This window comes from Setaria italica, chromosome VI (assembly GCF_000263155.2).
Source record: "Setaria italica strain Yugu1 chromosome VI, Setaria_italica_v2.0, whole genome shotgun sequence".
In the NCBI taxonomy this organism is placed as follows: domain Eukaryota; kingdom Viridiplantae; phylum Streptophyta; class Magnoliopsida; order Poales; family Poaceae; genus Setaria; species Setaria italica.
The window spans coordinates 8,715,196-8,721,195 of NC_028455.1; positions in this window are offsets into that span (position 1 = coordinate 8,715,196).

Genomic DNA, 6,000 nt, shown 5'->3' on the forward strand with positions numbered 1-6,000 from the left:
CCGACACATTTCGACCTTAGTCCATTTTCATTTAGACAGACGGGGCAATCCACCAAGTATCGAACATAAACCTGACCCCATCCGTCGTCCTTATAGTTGCAACATAACTGAAACATTCAACTCCTATAACTCGCGAGTGACAGGAAATCACTCGACTTTTACCGAGACCATTAAGCATTGCACTACTCGACCTTAGCAACTAGTATTCAGACAAGGTACTAAGTTTATGCATCTAAAGTTTCATTTCAACTCCTGGAAACGTAAATGCGCAATCAAGTAATCAATAGTATTGCATGAACTCAAGATAGGAAATTATGCTCCGAGGCTTGCCTTCAGGAAAAGCTTGTGGGTCCTCGGGGTCTTGCTCCGGTTCGGGCTCTCCTTCGAAGGGGTGCAGCTCCTCGGCGAGGTTTTCTTCTGGTGCCGGGTGAAGCTCGTACGTTCCGTCGGCGAGATTCAACTCTACACAGAAATGCAATGCAGGGGTTAAACATTTTAGATGTTTATTTCAACACACTCGCATGTTTTAACTTAGACACTTGTAGCAAAGCTACAGGAAAGGTGGGGGAGTCCAACTTCAGTTGGTGGAGAACAGGATAAAAGGGTCGGATTGGGAGAAACTTATGGTCTGACCCTCAGATTTAAGGAAAAACCGTACCGAGGTCCTCAGACTCAACATAGAGAAATCCCCGAAAAATTTCACCGATACCCTCGGGTCAAAGAAAAAGGTGCAACCGAGCCCTCGGGCGAGGCGGAGAAGGGTCGGCGAAACTGGCAGGGTCGGGCGAGACGAATGGAAAAAGGGGTCGGGCGAACCGAACGAGAAGGGGTCGGACGAACCGAATGAAAAGGGGTCGGACGAACTGAACGAAAGGGGTCGGTCGAACCGAACGAAAAGGGGTCGGGCGAACCAAACAAAAAGGGGTCGGGCGAACTGAACAGAGAGGGGTCGGACGAGACGAAACAAAAGGGGTCGGTCGAGATGAAACAAAAGGGGTCGGCCGGCTTACCTCCAGGTCTACCGGTGAAGCCTTGGGGTCGAACAGAAGTAGGTTGGGGCGGAAGGTCGTACACACTAAGGCTTGGGCGGCGGCGAGACTTCGACGGTGCTCCGGCGGCGGCGGTGCTTCGACGGTGCTCCGGCGGCGGCAGTGCTTCTTGTGGGCACAAGCAAGCTCTTAGTACCATGCGGAGGAGCAGGCAGCTGGTGGGTTGGGAGAAGCGGCTGGAGCGGAGAGGGGAACTTCCTCAAGAGTGTGGCAGCGAAGTCGCCGGAGTGTGGGGTGGCGCAAAGGGGTGAGCTCCACGGAAGCTTAGCGGCGGCGCAGAGGAGAAAGCGGGGGCGCGGGTGCGGGTGGTGGCAAGGGGGTGGCATTGCCGGTGAGGGGGTCCCTTTTATAGGGCCGGGGTGGCGTGGAGGGTCGAGGCGGGGCTCCGGTGGGGAAAGGATAAGACCGGGAGCGGCGAGTGCGCGGGCAAGGCGGCCATTGGCCGGCGGCGCCATTGGGTAGAGGAGGCGGAGCTCCGGGTGGTCTTCAGCGGCAATTGGCCTTGGGCGACGCGCGTCTGGGGCTTCGGTCTGTCGGGCGGGCGAGGCGGAGGGCTACCGTGGGGGTTGGGCGAGCAGGCGGAGGCGCGGGACGCCGTGGTCGTGGCAGCTTTCCCGGTGGACGGGCGGGACGGGGTGGGCGGAGCAGAACCGTGGCAGGCGGAAGGCGACATGCGCGCGGCCGGCGGTTGGCTAGCCCAGCGTTCGCTCCGTCCTGTCGCGGGCGCGGGTTGGGCGCCGTGGCTCTCGTCCTGTCTCTGTCGCGCTGGTGATAGGGCGCCGGTGAGCTGCCGGTGGCCGGCGGCCACGCGGCGCGCGAGCGAACGTGCTTTGGCGCGCGGGCGTCGAGGCTCCCTTCGGGCAGCAAGCCCGACCAGCTTTGGGGAGATCTTTCTCCGGATTTTCCAACACAACTTCCAAAACTCTTTTAAACGAACTTGCTCAACTCTGGACGTTCTTCAAACTTTGTTTAAGGTGTTGGTTTAGATTGTGACAGGATTCAAAGATATTTCATGCCAAAGTTAGCCAAAAATCTGGAATTCCGGACTTAGGAGTTTTAAGGCATCAGGGGTGAGTTGACTGGTTTACCTCCCTTTGACCGAGGTTTTGAACAGGTTCGGGCCTGATTTGGATCTAGGTCAGTGTAACAAAGTTGGAACACACTCGAGGTACTACAACTTTCATTCAGGCCCTGACTTGAGTTTAGATAGGAGATCGGAAGATGAAAGCTTGCAAAGATGGAGGAAAACTCGAATTCCAGGACTTAAGAGATTTTTAGGGTCCTTTAGTAAACCGGTTTTGGATTGCTGTTTTTGACTCCCTTCCACTCCGAATTAGTCAAAGTGTCTTTAACAAAAGTTATTTGAATTAAAAAGTTTTACAACTCTTATTTGGGCAGAAACTTAAGTTTGCATAGAAAATTTCAAGCTTTATTTCAAATTCAAAAAAGAGCTTCTTAGGGTTATAAAGGTCATTTCACTTCTTTAATTAGGGATTTATCACAGGTTTATAGTTAAAAGCACTTAATTTAGGTAGAGTTGTTACAATACCAGCCATAATGCCCAAGCCGGAGCCCAGCGCACAAAATAACAACCAAAACTCCTTGCCTACCTTCGGAATGATAATGCCAATCACTGGAGGCTCCTCGCTAGAGTTCGAAAATAAGAGGCAGATGCGAAACTACTTCAGAGAGGTCAACGTGATCATTCCCGACGGACCCCCAACGAAGCCAGAATGGGCACACATGCCCATAACCTTTACCGAGGAAGACTTCAAGCTCAAGACAACCTCGCACAACGATGCGATGGTTATCAAAGCGTTGATAGCAGGCTGGACAGTAGGGAAAGTCCTGGTAGACATGGGCAGCTCCGCAGATGTCCTCTTCGCAAATGCATTCAGAGAAATGAACATTGACATGAACGCGCTTGACCCAGCCGAAATCCCGCTCCTCGGCTTCGGTGGAAAGCTAGTGAAGGCCTTGGGAAAAATTGCTCTCCCAGTTTCGTTCGGGGACCGTGATAATGCGAGGACAGAACACATCACCTTCGACGTGGTGGAGATGCACTACCCTACAACGCAATACTCGGCCATGGCTTCATCACCAAAATGGACGCAATAATTAGACAGTTGTACCTATGCATGAAAATACCCGCCCTCAAGGGGGTCATAACAGTGTGCGGTGATCAGCAAATGGCAAGGAATATAGAAAAAGGGGTAGCTCCGGGCCAAAAGAATGTCCACCATCTAGCCTCGTCAAATGAAGCCGAAAGCCCAGCAAAGCAAAAGGCCCACGGCGAGCCCAAGAGAGATAAAGAGAAAATAAAAATCAGTGCCAACGGCGAAACAAAACAGGTACTCCTAGACGGGTACATCGCAGACAGATTCGTAACAATTGGGGCGAACCTCAACCCAGATGAAGAGCGTGACCTCGTCGAGTGCCTCAACAAGAACAAAGACATCTTCGCTTGGTCCGTAGGTGATCTAAAGGGGGTGGACAGGGAAATCATCGAGCACAGCCTCGACATCAGGCAAGGATCTCAGCCAAAGAAACAGAAGCTAAGAAAAATGTCCGACGAAAAGGTCCAAGCCATAAAGGCCGAAGTCGACAGGCTCCTCGAAGCCAACGTAATCAAGCCAATCCAATACCCCGACTGGCTAGCCAACACAGTACCAGTTAAAAAGAAAAATGGCAAATGGAGAATGTGCATAGACTTCACAGACCTCAACAAGGCCTGCCCAAAAGACGACTACCCTCTTGAAAGGATTGACAAGGTAGTGGATGACGCTGCAAACAGCGAAATGCTCTCGCTACTTGACCTCTTCTCAGGGTATCACCAAATCAGAATCAAAAAGGAGGACAAAGGCAAAACAAGCTTCGTGACACCCTTTGGAACATTCAGTTTCGTCCGTATGCCAAAGTGGCTAAAAAATGCAGGCCAAACATTCTCAAGAATGACGGCAACAGTCCTGGACAACCAGCTTCGGCGCAATATACTGGCTTACGTGGACGATATCATCGTCAAAAGTGCCAAACGAAGCGACCACATCATGGACCTCACAGAAACATTCGCTAACCTGAGGTTAGCCAACCTAAAGCTAAACCCGGAGAAATGTGTATTTGGAGTCCAAAGGGGAAAGATCTTAGGCTGCTTGGTAACGACAAAGGGCATCGAGGTCAACCCAGACAAAATCAAGGCGTTGGCCAACATGTCAGAGCCAACCTCGCTCAAACAAGTCCAACGACTCACGGGCAGGGTCGCCGCGCTAAACCGTTTCATTTCGAGAGCAGCAGAGCGAAGCCTCCCTTTCTTCAAAGCACTTCGAAGCTCGAAAACGTTTGAATGAGGACATGAGCAAAGCAAAGCATTCCAGGACCTCAAAGAGTACCTGCAATCTATGACGAAGCTATGCCCACCAAAACCCAAATCACCACTGCTGCTGTACGTCTCAGCCTCAGCAACAGTCGTCAGCGCTGCATTGATTCAAGAAAAAGAAATCGAAGGCAAAATCAAGCAAATACCGGTTTACTTCGCATCCGAAGCCCTGAGCGGCTCAAAGATGCATTACTCTGAGCTAGAGAAAATTTCATATGTAGTTGTCATGGCAGCACAGAAACTACAACATTACTTCGAGGGGCATAAAATAGTCGTAGTAACCAGCCAACCTCTTCACGATCTTTTCTCAAATAGGGAAGCTTCTAGCCGTATTGCCAAATGGGCATCTGAGCTCTCAGAATTCGTCGTCGACTTCGAAAGGCACACGGCTATAAAATTCCAATTGCTGGCTGACTTCGTCGTCGATTGGACCTCGCCTAAACAAGAGCCAAGGCAGCTAGAAACGCCATGGGTCGTCCACTGCGATGGAGCCTAGTGCCGCAGAGGAGCAGGCGTCGTAGCGGTGGTCACCTCGCCAACAGGCGTCAGAATTAAGTATGCAGCGAGGCTAGATTTCCCACCAACCGCGAAGTCAACTAACAATACCACAGAGTATGAGGGACTGCTGCTGGCCTTAAGAAAAATGAAAGCCATAGGGAAACAAACATTCATCATCAGAACGGACTCGAAAGTAATCCGTGATCACGTTGAGAAGGACAGTGAAGCCAAGGAGCCGGAGCTCATCAAGTACCTTGAGGCAGTCCGAGCCATGGAGAAGCACTTCATGGGATTTGATGTCAAAAATATACCAAGGGCACAAAATGACGACGCGGACAAGCTTGCGAAAGCAGCAGCGGAAGGCGAGCCAATCCCACCAGACACATTCTACGAAGTCATAACCTCGCCTTCAATCAAAGAAGAAGATCCAGCCACCGTCAACACCATCCAGCGTTACGACTGGCGCGCAAGCATAATGGCCTTCCTCAGAGGTCACTTCGAACCTCAGAACAAGGCTGAATGCACACGCCTAAAGCAAAGAGCAAGGGGCTACGCAATCATCGAGGGGCAACTCTACAAAACAGGCATCTCAACACCATGGCTTCGGTGTGTCGACTATGAAACAGGCAGCGACCTGCTCAAAGAAATACACGGCGGGTTCTGTGGAACCCACATTGGCTCAAGAGCCTTAGCGGGAAAAGCAATACGACAAGGATTCTACTGGCCATCAGTCCACACGGACGCACATCTGTTCGTATGAAGCTGTGAGGCATGCCAAAAAATAGCAAGGCAGACACATGCACCCTCGCTCCCTATCCAACTCATCCCACCCTCGTGGCCTCTCCAGAGATGGGGGATGGACCTAGTTGGTCCACTACCAGCAGCACAAGGAAATTGCAGATTCGCAGTAGTGGCAATAGACTACTTCACCAAATGGGCCGAAGCCAAACCACTTGCCCTCATCACATTAGCTTCGGTACAAACAATTTTCTGGCAAAACATTATCTGTCGGTTTGGAGTCCCAAGGGAGCTAACCGTAGACAATGGCAAGCAATTTGATTGTATCTCATTCACAGATTT